We start from the raw sequence: 12,834 nt of genomic DNA, 5'->3' as shown, positions 1-12,834 counted from the left end.
CCTGTCACAAGGCTGTCCAGTGAGTACTCTGTCTCTCACCCAGTGACTACTGGAGATAGGGAACAGCCCTCCCCATTCCTTCAAAAAGGAGCAAACACGAATGACGCATGGATAATAACGGTTCCTGTAGCAATGACTGATATGCTGATCGTGTGCATCAACTCTGTGGGTCTGTCAGTAGCTAGTGCAATGTCATCCAACTATTGGCTTAAGCCCATGGCCTAAACTCAAGCTGCAAAAGTTGCCTCCCGGAGGAGGCTCTAACTCAGCTGCTGTCGCATGATCAAAAAAATAACTTTTCCTGCACACCCCACAGGCTGACATGTATCTCACTTTTGTCATCTCTATTGTTTGAAAAGTCACTACTTGTCGAATCAAATTTGTGCGCTTGTGAATGATCAATAACATGTGCAATAACATGTGCAGTAGACTTTGCTTTCAGGCAAAATGCATGATTATCAAATTATGTAAACAAATACCACCTGCAATCCAAAATTTCTGGTTTTGGGAAAACAAAATGTTACCTTAATCTAATTTAATCAGGTTGACAACTGCTTTTGTTCAGGTATCTGTGTTTGCTACCCACTGTGCCATGTGCTGTTCAAAGCCTTAGACATTGGCAATGCATTCAGACAATTCATCGGCAGATCACAACAGTTTAAGGACATATGTCTTTTTTCTCTTAGAACCCAATTTACCTTCATTGACATATTTTACCTGATTTGCATTCAGTTATAAATAGATATCACCACAGATGACACCATACCAAACTGGGTTGTTCAGGCACCATCTACTCCATTCATTTTAATCTTCCCTGTTTTAATGAATCATTTAGGCACTGCTGCAGTCTGCTATGTCCAGGCATCATTCTTTTAAATGCTTCATGTCTGTTTAAAAAAAAAAGTCCTTGTGTTATAATGGGTGTAACTCTTATCGAATCTAAAATTGTTTTACAGAAAACTTGTATATTACTTATGGTATGTACTGCATTCTTTCTGCTTTCTTTTCTATAGTGGTGACTTCAAGTTTTCAAATATTTCATTTTCCACACACCAACATTTTTTTTCTTTTTCTTCACAAAAAAACAACTGTAGAGTTTAAGCAATGTCAAACTTTTTTTGTTAGGTTTGAAGCTACACAACATATTAAAAAGAGGTATACTGTATTGAAGTAAGGCTTTAACAGTGTTTATTCAGGAAACTTTTTCACTTATTTCTTTCTTGTAGCATTTCATTCTTGACCTAAACAAAATCAAAGTTCTCAACCCTATTATTTCAAGAAACTTAGTTAGATTTTATTAAAAGCATCTCAATATGTTTCTGTTAACCAGCTATTTAATTAGTAGCGATTAATTACTCTTATCGTTCTTTCTTGTAATAGTATTTAGTAACTGCATTCTTCAAAATTGTTGCCTTAAACCTCTGTATGAAACCATAAATATAGATATAGTATACACCAAAATTTTAGTCAATTTAGAGCGCTACTTCAAAAAATTTTTACTTGCCTAAAAGACGAGTGAGAATTATAGGCTGTCCTTCAAGAAATCACTCCAGTATGAAAAAAAGCAATATTTAATATAATTGCTATGCATCTTACCTGATTACATTTGATTGGGAATAATGTTATCAGACATATTGAATGAAGACAATTATTTACACAACAACAAATTCAGACAGAATAGACTTTCCAAAATAATTTCTTGTCGCTTTACTCATACGAAACCAATATATAAAGGATGATATGTGTGTTTGTTAGTGATGTGTGTGGTGCTGCATTTGACAAATATACAATTTAACTATTTCATATATATTCATCCAATCCAAAGAAATATCCACCAACTTCACATACTGCAGTCTGCTACTCAAAAAAAAAAAAAAAAAAAACATGAACCTGGTTCATAACATCCATTTAATCCAGTATTGGCACACTATATCTGATTGTGCCAAATGCCTTCTTGATGTCCACAAATAGTCTTGTAGCAGTTTCCTTTTTAACAATCACAGTTATTTTCTACTTAGTGTGGCTAGAATTATTGAACTTTCTGATATGAAACCATAGCAACCTTTGCTGATCAATTTTCTATCAATATTTTCTCTAAAACATTTGGAAATGGCTGCAGCAGAGCATCTGGTATGCAGTTAATAAAGAGTTATTATTGTTTCTATGTAATGGTATTACCTTGCTAACATCAATTAAAATATTTTGCATTTTTTCACAACTCTTGCTTCTGTGTGTTGCTTTTTCATGCTTTCGCTTTTGTTAGCTGGATTCAGTTGCTTGCAGTCTCAAGTCAAAAGCATTGAAAAATGACAGGCACTATATTTCCTGGTATGTTTAGAGGTTAGCAGGAAAAACCCATTTGTTTTGTGGAAGACAACAGGAAGGGTAACAGTTAACTTAAAACTGATAAAAACAACTCTAAAAATCAATTTAAATCAGGTTTCCTTTTTCTGGACTTTAAAGCTTTTAAAGCTTTTAAAACATACTTAGTCTTTGAAAAACAGATTCCCTGCTTTCTTAAAATTAATTGTTCTTTATCACCACAAATGTTTTTGTAGCTTTTTATAATCTTTTTTCCCCTTTGCAAACCATTTGCACTGTTTTGAGACTGATTTTCTGTCCTTTGCTGAATGGTCCTCTTGGTGGCTCTGTTCAGCTTTGACGGTCTCTCCTCTTTGCTGACTGATCGGAATAATCCCTTGCATGTGTTATCACCAAGATTTAATCCCACCAGGACCTCACTCTTCATTGCATGCAAATTTTCTGTCTGCCTTTGCATGGGTTGTGTTGTTATAAGCCAAATTGTGTCCTTTATGTCAGCAAAGCTTACTTACTCTAAGAAATTAACATAAATAGATTCCAGAAATTGAAGCTGGAAATGATTTCTTGAAAGCAACTTGGTATCATGAATAATTGTTTGTGTTAGTGGATGATGCCCCTGCAGGAAATCAGGCCAGTGTTTAGTCACCCATCAACAACTGATAGGCTGTATGTTTCTGACATCTAGTGGTTGAAACTAGACACTGCATTGAAGGTAAATAGGTGTGAGATATTATTATAACACATTTTATTTTATGTAAAACAAATATCTATAAAAAAAAAATCCCTCAGGAAAAATAACAGAAGGTTAAATCTAAGGTTAATCTTAATGCTTGTGGATTTCTGATTTAACAAATCCTTTCAATAAATTACTATTTTACAAAATAATGATTTATTTTGCCTCCTTGGATTTGAATTGTGAGTTATTTTGAACTCATTCCAATTGCTCCAAATTATTTAAAAGCTAATTTAACTTAACTCCAAACTCCTAAAACTTTAATTCTCAAACAAGAAACCCATACCAAACTGTGATATTATTGCATCATTTTCATTGACTTTCTTTCTATATATATATACATAATAATAGTTTCATTAGTGTAGTTAAAAGTTTAACTACACTAATTTCAAATCTCATGTTCATCTGTTGACCTAACATACAGCCAGTTGGAGATGTGTTCACAGAACAACTTTATTTAATTCCTTCTCACATGAAAATGCGCTCAGAACTCATCTCCTTCTGTGTTTTTTCCTAAGGAGATGATCCCCCCAGAGCTAGTTTTCTGTAATCTTCTCAATCTATGAGATTATTTTGTAGATTCCTTTTGGATCTCTGCTTCAGCCTTTTTGCATCCCAGTCAGCCTCAGCAGAGGGACTCTCACACCGTGCCTGGTACTGCTGGAGGTTTTTAACTGTTAAAATTTTGTTTTTCCTCTCCATAGTCACCACATGCTTGCTCATTGTAAGGGATTGCTGCACAGTCAATAAAACAATGCAAGTGAATATCCGGTGTTACCACATGCTCATCCAGGAAAAGCAAATCCGTTAAAGTCAATTACAAAATGCAATCAGCTGGGTTTCTATTTTTCAACCAATCTGTCATTATGATTACATTTTTTTCAATGAAATGTGTTGTGAAGTGGCACTATAAATAAAATTTTATTATAGTATAATGTCAATTCATTTAATAAATGACTTAAAAAATTGTAACTGACCGATGTCAAAAACTTTCGGTAATCCTACTTTCTTTAGATTTGGGCATGACCTTTGGAATTTTAAAATAATTTTAACTTTATGTTCTTAGACAGGTTCTCCTGATTTCTTTATTATTCAGCTCATGCAATAATCAGGTCTTGGTGTGGCTAGTAAAATTTAACTAGAAATAATTTTTTATGTATTCACTTAATCTTTGTCTGATGTTAGAAGTTGTTTAATAATTTGTACACTTCAAGTTTGGCAAAACCTAAAACTAATGTCTTTAATGTGGCAAGAATGTGTGCCATCCATATTCTATGAAGCTAACCCATTAAGGTCACACGAGGGCTGTTCCCATCCACAGCAGTCTTTAGGTTAAATGGATACACAACCATTTTTACACATTTACACCAGAGTGCAGTTTAGAGAAATAAATTGAGCATACATTCCGTTTTTAGACTGTAAGGGTAAGCTGGAGTACCCAGAGAGATCTCAAAATGCATGGAAGGAACATGCAAACTCCATACAGAAAGACCCAAGGCAGGGGTTTGAACCTAGGATCTCTTTGCTGCAGTGATCAATTTAATGCGTAAATTATGTTTCTCTCCAAGGTCTATAAATAATTATTTTAGTTTTATAGTAAACAAATTGTATCAGTAAAAATAACAGAGTGACATTACTGATTTTACCAGAAGAAGGAGCGATTCAATCACATCTACCTCTGCCTCTTTAGACTGAAGTTTTGAAGGGTGCCATGATAAGAAATGGTAAAAAGTTTACACTCTTTATACAGTAGAAATATGAACATTTCATCTCTATTTGAAGCACCACATTCTTATCATAATTATGTCCAATGTAAGACATTCGAAGATTATGTTAAGGATACTTTTGTAATGTTTTCCCTAACGACAATAGATGTTTTGTTAAAACTAGAATGTACAGCCTTAATAAATTGCTCCTGTCAGATTATTTAAGTTGTAAAAGAAACCAGAGGTGGTCAAAAGTCCTTTTTCAAGGTCCAATTCTAGAACAATTACTACTTTTTTCCCTAATTTGGAGCAACATCCAAAGCACTGCAGGCATTACTAGTTAAAGTTAGGGCCAGAAATTCCTTTGGTGGAACAATTTCTAGGCAAAAACAGTGCTGCCCAATAAATGTACCAAGTAATTTCCCTTAAGAGACAGGAATTCACTTTTATTATACATTGCTTTGAATCTAACCTCTTATGACATACATTCAACAACCCAAATAGACCATTTCAGTGTCACAAATCTCACTGGATGGGACTAATTAATGTCTCTAATTAGCAGCAGGTCATTAGCAGATATTGTGCACAAATGGACACTGATCAGTATTATTTTGATGATCCCGGGAGATATTTTCCATCAGAGTACTTTTTATCTCATTAAACGATTTTACAGTAGCTATAGAATGGTTTATTACTTTTATAGGATATATGACAAACCTAAGATCCTCAAGTTGTGCATGAAATCTGATTCAAGAAAAGTAGAGTGTTTTATTCTAAATCAGTGGTAGTATATGACCTAAAGGAGACTTACAAAAAAGTTATTCATTTTCTTACAAATAAAATAACAATAGTTAGTTTGAATGATACAATGAACCTTTCAGGTAATATTAGTTGCCATTATGTCATTGAAACTTTTGAATCATAGTTCATAAGTAGTACTTCTGTTGATATGAGGCACAGATAGATATCTGTGAGCTCTTAAAAGCTTTTTATGCATTAATACTTCAACATAAGTGGACATGTTTATTAGTTTGCAAGATTTTAGTGAGAATAAACTTATCCATAAAACAAGATGGCTTTTTGGATAAACAATAGTGTTGTGATTTATCCAAAAATAAAGGTTTATCCAACCATTGAGATGATTCCTCTTCTTCCGATATCAAAAAGTCACGGAACAATCTATTTAAGTGATCTGATTAAGTAAGATTCCTTTATAATGTTTTTGTTTTGATTTTAAATATTATCGCTATGAAATTAGTGTATGTAAATCCCGGGTTAGCTTACTGTAATGTAAAAACAACAAATAAAATTATCTAAGATCCCGTACATCACAATAAGATAAAAGGAGAAAACTAGAATAGAACTTAAAAGGCACCTCTTCTCTAGAAACTCCCTTAAGGGATTTTTTAACTGAGACAGATACAAGGACACACAAGATGTGGCTGGTTGGGATGAGCAGAGGATAAATGCCAGGTAATAATCAGCAGTGCCTCTTTTTATACTATGTCCTTTGGGTAGCTTTCTGCAGCGTTGAGACTCCACCAATCATGGACAAACATCTTCACATTGAAATTTGCATATATAAACATGCAACAAAAATATATATTCTTTAAATCAGTATAATAAATGCACAGCTGTTTGCAAATCAAACAGATAAGATATGACAGATAAGCAGAGAAACAATTATATCCATCCAGAATTGCAGTACTGGGATGCAACCCTGGTCTCCTTCTGGGTTGCATCACCCTAAGCACAGGCTCCCCTCAGGGCTGCATCCTGAGCCCCCCGCTGTTCACTCAGATGACACACTAATGCATCCCAAGGTTCACCACCAATCACATCGTGAAGTTTGCAGACAACACTGCGATGGTGGGCCTCATCAGTGACTACAACTACCAAGACAACAGAGGGTGGGGTGGGGGGCTGGTGCAGAGATAACAACCTGGTCCTGAATGTGTATAAACAAAGGAGATCATTGTTGACTTCAGGAAGAAACGGCCAAACAATGCTCCACTACTCATCAACAGCTCAGCTGTAGTATTGGTCAGCAGCATCAAATGCCTGGGGGTGCACATCACAGACACCCTCACCTGGAATGTAAACACCACCTCACTGATCAAAAGACCACAGAAGTGCTTGTACTTCCTGCAGAGGATGAGGAGAGCCCACCTCCCCTATCTTTCCTCACCACCTTCTACAGAAGCACCATACAGACCAGCGGTCTCACTGTATGGTGTGGAGGCTGCAATGCTAAGACCGGAAGAATGTGAGAAGAGTGGTGAGAACTGCAGAGAGGATCATTGGGGCTCCTCTCCCCTCCATAAAAGACATTTAATCTCAGCGCTGCATGTCCTGAGCCCGTAATATCATCAGTCACTCCTCACACCCCCACCATGGACTATTTTCCCTACTGCCCTCTGGGAAGAGACTTCGAAGCGTTCAATGCAGTCCAGCAGGTTCTGTAATAGCTTTTTACCCACTGCTATCAAATACCAAATGGAACTCAACTCAAAATGTTTTTCTACTGCATTTTTCACCATATATATTTGTTTGTTTTTGTTTGTTTTTGTACTGCTCTAAACTTCCACATCAATGCCTTTTTTCAATGCCATGTTTTCTCCAACACTTTAGATTTGTTCAATGCTGCACTTTATGAAATGGAAATTTTTATTTCACTTTTAAGCTGCTGCTCATTCACTGTCTGAAAGTTCTGTATAGACTCCATGTAAACAAAATGACAATAAAGTTGTCTTAGTGTTTAAGTGTTCTCCCTAATAATTTTCCCCTGTACGTTCTGAATTGAAATGTATTGAAAAAATCTAATGGAAACACAGTCCTATCAGATATTTTTGGGTCTGCTATTAGTTCTTATCGTTATGAGATGTTCCTGGTAACTCTCCAGGAAATATCAGCTAACTCTAAATTGATTTATATCTTTTAACAAAACCCCGGTCCTTATACTGTATGTACTGTAGGTTTTATGCCCAATGTCCAGCCAACCTATAGAAGAACCTAATTTCAGTGTTGAGATCTTTATTTTTCTGTCCTGATTGGTTCTCCATGACCATGGGAATAGCAACAAGCTAGTGGTTGTGTTTAATTAAGCGGTCTCTATCTTTTAAGGTACTTCATCATTTGAGTATGTAATTGGGTTCAAACGGCGAAAATTTAAAGGGGTAATCTTTCATTGGTCTTTTGTGGTGTTCATTAATAGATACACTGAAAACTAAAAGAAAGAAAACCCCTTTTTCACTTAATTGTTCAGATAAGGCACTGTTCACCATGAAACATGCAAGCTGTAGCAGCAAATCTGTATAAAAAACAATTAAACATATAGTGGCTCAATATGATTTTCCATTTAATGGCTTATCAGCAATCCAGTTAAGAAATATACACAGACAGTATTTATTAATATGTCCCACCTTAAGTGCAGAATCAAATCATTTATGTTTCTTTTTGTGGATGGCCTGCAGAATGTGCCACATCTTTAATCTCAACCAAGTACAGGGGCTTGGTGCGTGAAACTTGGCATTGATTGCATATGCTTTCAGAGAATTACATTTGCATCAGCCTGAAAAGGCATCACGTACACATAAAACAAAACCTGTCAACCTGACAGCACAAAAGGTTAGGGTTTAGATTTTAGAGGAACTAATAAATGTAAAACTTCATCCTCCAATCTCCTGTTGTAAGCTACTTTGGCTGAAGAGTGGGGCTCGACATGGCTCGACAACTCTTCCCAGTCTCTGATACGCTCTACGTCAGGGTCTTTCCCCAATCTCAACATACTCCTTTCTGAACTCCAAAATATTGCATCACTTTACCTCAGTTGTCAGGACATTAGTTTCCTGGTGAAGTGTACGCGCAGCAGAAAGTGACCTTGGTGGAGCTGCAGATCTATCCTTGACTCCCCAACTCAGGGCACCTCTGGAGGGTCTGGTCCACAGAGGGACATTGTTTGGTGTTCTACAAAGTATTAAGCACCTGCTTGGTGCTTAAATACAGGTGCAACACCTGACTTGCAATCAGCAAGCAGCTCCTTCTATCTAATGGCATAGTGAAATAAGAGGTGTTGAGCTAGTTGCTTACCCTGAATATTGCTGGTGCTATGTCAGGCGAGCACCCATCTACAGTGATATTGCTTGAATTGTTGTTGGTGTAAATGCACTGTTAGAATTTACTCTCATACAAACTGTTTCACATGTTTGGACATTTTTTGCAGTATTTCTTAATACTACTGCCAGAGCCAGGGTAACTGTTAATGCATATTGTACACCGGGGGTCTCCAGTTGCAGTTCTCAAGATCTGGCGTCATCCAACTACATATTTTGTCACTTTAACACACCTGAATCATATATTCACACAGTTAGTGGTCATTAGCAGCATTCTAGAAACCTGTGTTCATTTAAATAGTGTAAATAAGTATGGGCACTAAAAAGCAGAAATGTCTCAGCAGTTGCCACAATAAGAGCTGTTCAAATGGTGCTGGCAAAGCAAGTACAGAGCTTCTTTCCTACCCACTACAATGTTCTTATTGTTTACCTCACAAAGGTGAAATAAGTGGAGCTCAGAACAGCAGGTATGAGCAAGAATTTACACAACTGAGAGGGAGGGACTTACTGCATCCAGAGAAGGTAATTCAGGTTTGTTGGTCTTGGGACACACCTTAAATTTCGAGGATACAAGACGTTGATATAGACTGGAATGGAAAACTCATGTTTGACACAAAAACAGATTTAGAAACAATGTAATATTTGAAATGGTATCATTACATACGGCTACATGATACACCGAAAGCAGGGACCCACTAAACATTTCTCATTTAAACATTTATATACATATACACATATATATATATATATATATATATATATATATATATATATATACACATATATATATATATATATATATATATATATATATATATATATATATATATATATATATATATATATANTATATATATATATATATATATATATATATATATATATATATATATATATATATATATATATATATTTATGAGACAAGAATGCATTAAAAAATATCTATTATGATATCTAACTATTAATGTTCCTACTGTACCTGTTCATGTGGCCAAGAGTCCTGAGGGGTTAGAAGATAATTATGCCTTGCTGATGGACAAATTGATAGAGAGCGAGAGATCATATGACACATAAAAATGAAATCTAACCCTTTGGGTATCAGGACAATAATGACTACTGTGGCCTTTTTGTGCTAGATATTGTTTAATATAAAATATTATACCTGGACATGAACATGCTAATCAGACAAGGATCTTATTATCAGTTGATGAGTCTGTCACTCTACACTTTGGAGCTGACCCAGAAAAGACACCCGTGTAAAATATCACTATAAACGAATAAACCGAGTTTAGATGTTTTTCAACTTTTAACTGCTACTGCACATTTGTCGTCAATAAAAACTTTTACATTTTAATTCAAATAATTTATGTGCCTCTTTCCATTGTAGCTGAAGACGGTCTAGGATACAACAAAAGGATCAAAATGATTTTACAAAACAATTTGAAGGGACTCTCAAATCGACAAGTTTCTTAACCCCTTTTCCCACTGGCTGAAAATGCAATTTAAACTCTGATGCGTGTCAATCAAACGACACAAGCGATGCATGTTAAAATTGTCTCCATTCTGATCGCCATTCTGTGAGAAAACCAGACATGGATCGACCCGCTTATTTACGTGATACAAACAAAAAAAAGTACAAATGTCAACACACCATGCCAGTTGCTTCTGATCTAACAAGCCGAAACAACTCTAATTATATTCGATAAACATGGTGCAGCACTGATGGGAGGAATTCGGACGGATAAAAGAACAGAACTATAAAGCACATTTACTACACCCTGGATCCCTTGCATGTTGCTCTCCATTGTTTACTTTCCTGATTACTGTCACACTGACGACAGCATCCACACTAACCAAGCGTGATAGTGTCTCCAGACATGCAGCGGTGGGGGCACAGAGGCCACGCAGCTTGCTAGTATGGGGTAAGACTCTGTTTTTTTTGCCAACGGTAAGGTAGCCAAATGTGGATTGTTAGTGGCACGCCCCATGTTTGAAAAACACGCATTACCCGCTATTTTCAGTGGGATAGAGGCTTTAGAAAATTCAAATACATGCTTATCTATTAATATCCAGTAAACCCTCCTTCTCACATACAGTATAAATCCCGGTATAACCAAGATCCATTTTATGTCAGAGATCTGATCATTCCTTATGTTCCTAAAATCTACAGGTTTGTGGCTGCTAGAATTTCTAAAACTAGAATGGGAGGTAGATATTTCACTTATCAGGCTCCTCTAATGGGGGGAGGCAAAAAAGCCTGTCCACTCAGAAGGCTAGGCTTAATACTTTCCCTTTTGATAAATATCTTAGAGTGGCTCAGGTTATCCTGAGCTATCTCTACAAGGCTCACTCTGAGCCCTGTTCTGATATAGGCTTCTTCCCATTAAAAAGGAGTTTTATCTCTCCACTGTTGCTGCATGCATGTTTTACCTCTCCACTGTTGCTGCATGCATGCCCCGTGTGAGGGATTGCAACACAATGCAATCAAAAATCTACTGATAACTCAATTCAGTCAGATGGTTTTCCTTAGACAGGAAACTTTATTTTCCCAAACTGACTGTATAATCTGTCTAAATCACCACCGTAAAGTGCGATGAGATGACATGTCTGATGTACTGGCATTATGTAAATAAACTAAATAGAATAAAGAGAAACGAATGGAAAGATTTCACCATTTTCAAAAAAAAAAAAAACAACAACAGAGAAGACAATCAATCAATCTTTGTACTAAAATATTCTTTTTGTCACGATATGTGGACATTAAGATCTAAAGGGAAGCGTCATCTCCCGGTCAGACCCTGTAATTCAGTGAAAATTTAGGTCAGAGTAAAAAAATATATACAAATCCAGGAGGAGCAGGGGGTCACTCCAGGGGCTGGAAGTTGGAGAGGACTTTGCTGGGAATTGCATAGAAGTGGGCTGCCATTCAGCTGGCATTTGAGTTGGTAGGGCTTTTGAATGGCTGCTACTATAGTACATATATGACAGGATAACACTGAGACATGCAGGTAAAAAAAATTATCCAGAGAAAGAGCTAGATTTACCAAAAAGATAACAGATAACACTATTTCTTCTAATACAATAAAAAAATATATTTTTTTCCATTGACTTCACCACTTTGCACTAATTGGTAAAGCTAATTTTAGTAGTAACATGAAAACTATATATTTCAGACAAGTACTGTGTGTTTTTTTTATGTATGGATGTTATTAACATGAGCATTGTTTTACTAATAAGTAGCAACACAAATGTGGTTGAACATTTTTAATCACTGACTTGGCCTACACTTTTCAGTTTATCATGCTGACTTTGTGATATGGCATGAAAAATACTTTTTTAATGTTAATATTAATGAGAAAACAAACAACAGATGTTAAATAGTTAGATATGTGACTTTTTTTTAGCCCTCTGAACAGTTTCCTTGCAAAAAAAACCTCCACAAAAAAAGCCATGGACTGCTACACAATGAATGAGCATCTGCTATGTTGAGTATGTGCCTGTTTAATGAACACTGATTGGTGTCCAAAAGCAATTAAAATAATCCCAGAGAGAGAGAGGAGAGTGTTACAAAGGACAGGAAAGGAAGAGCTCATTGGTTATTGCCAACTGCACATACAGAGCCTGCTCTCACCTGAGACCCACCAAAACACAACAAAAAACTCACAGTTCACACACTTCACAGAGACAGACAGAGAGGCGAAAAGAATGAAAGAAAGGGAACCAAAGCACATCCCCAGATGGTAGGGCATACGGCGAGATGTGTGCAAGACAACGCTGGCAGGCTGATGTGACTTGGAGAGAAATGAGGAAACAGGGGGATTTGTGTGGAGGTCCTTGATCATATCAACCTTCCTCCATCTTTAACGAAGATCTCAGTAGATAATAAAAGGTTATGCATGATGCGAATGAATGCACATAAACTCTTACACTTAAATATGTATATATCACACATTTTAAAAAC

Source organism: Cyprinodon variegatus, unplaced genomic scaffold, assembly GCF_000732505.1.
Source record: "Cyprinodon variegatus isolate N-32 unplaced genomic scaffold, C_variegatus-1.0 Scaffold362, whole genome shotgun sequence".
In the NCBI taxonomy this organism is placed as follows: Eukaryota; Metazoa; Chordata; class Actinopteri; order Cyprinodontiformes; family Cyprinodontidae; genus Cyprinodon; species Cyprinodon variegatus.
The sequence above is the reverse complement of the archived record's forward strand: the minus strand, read 5'-3'. Positions refer to the sequence as shown.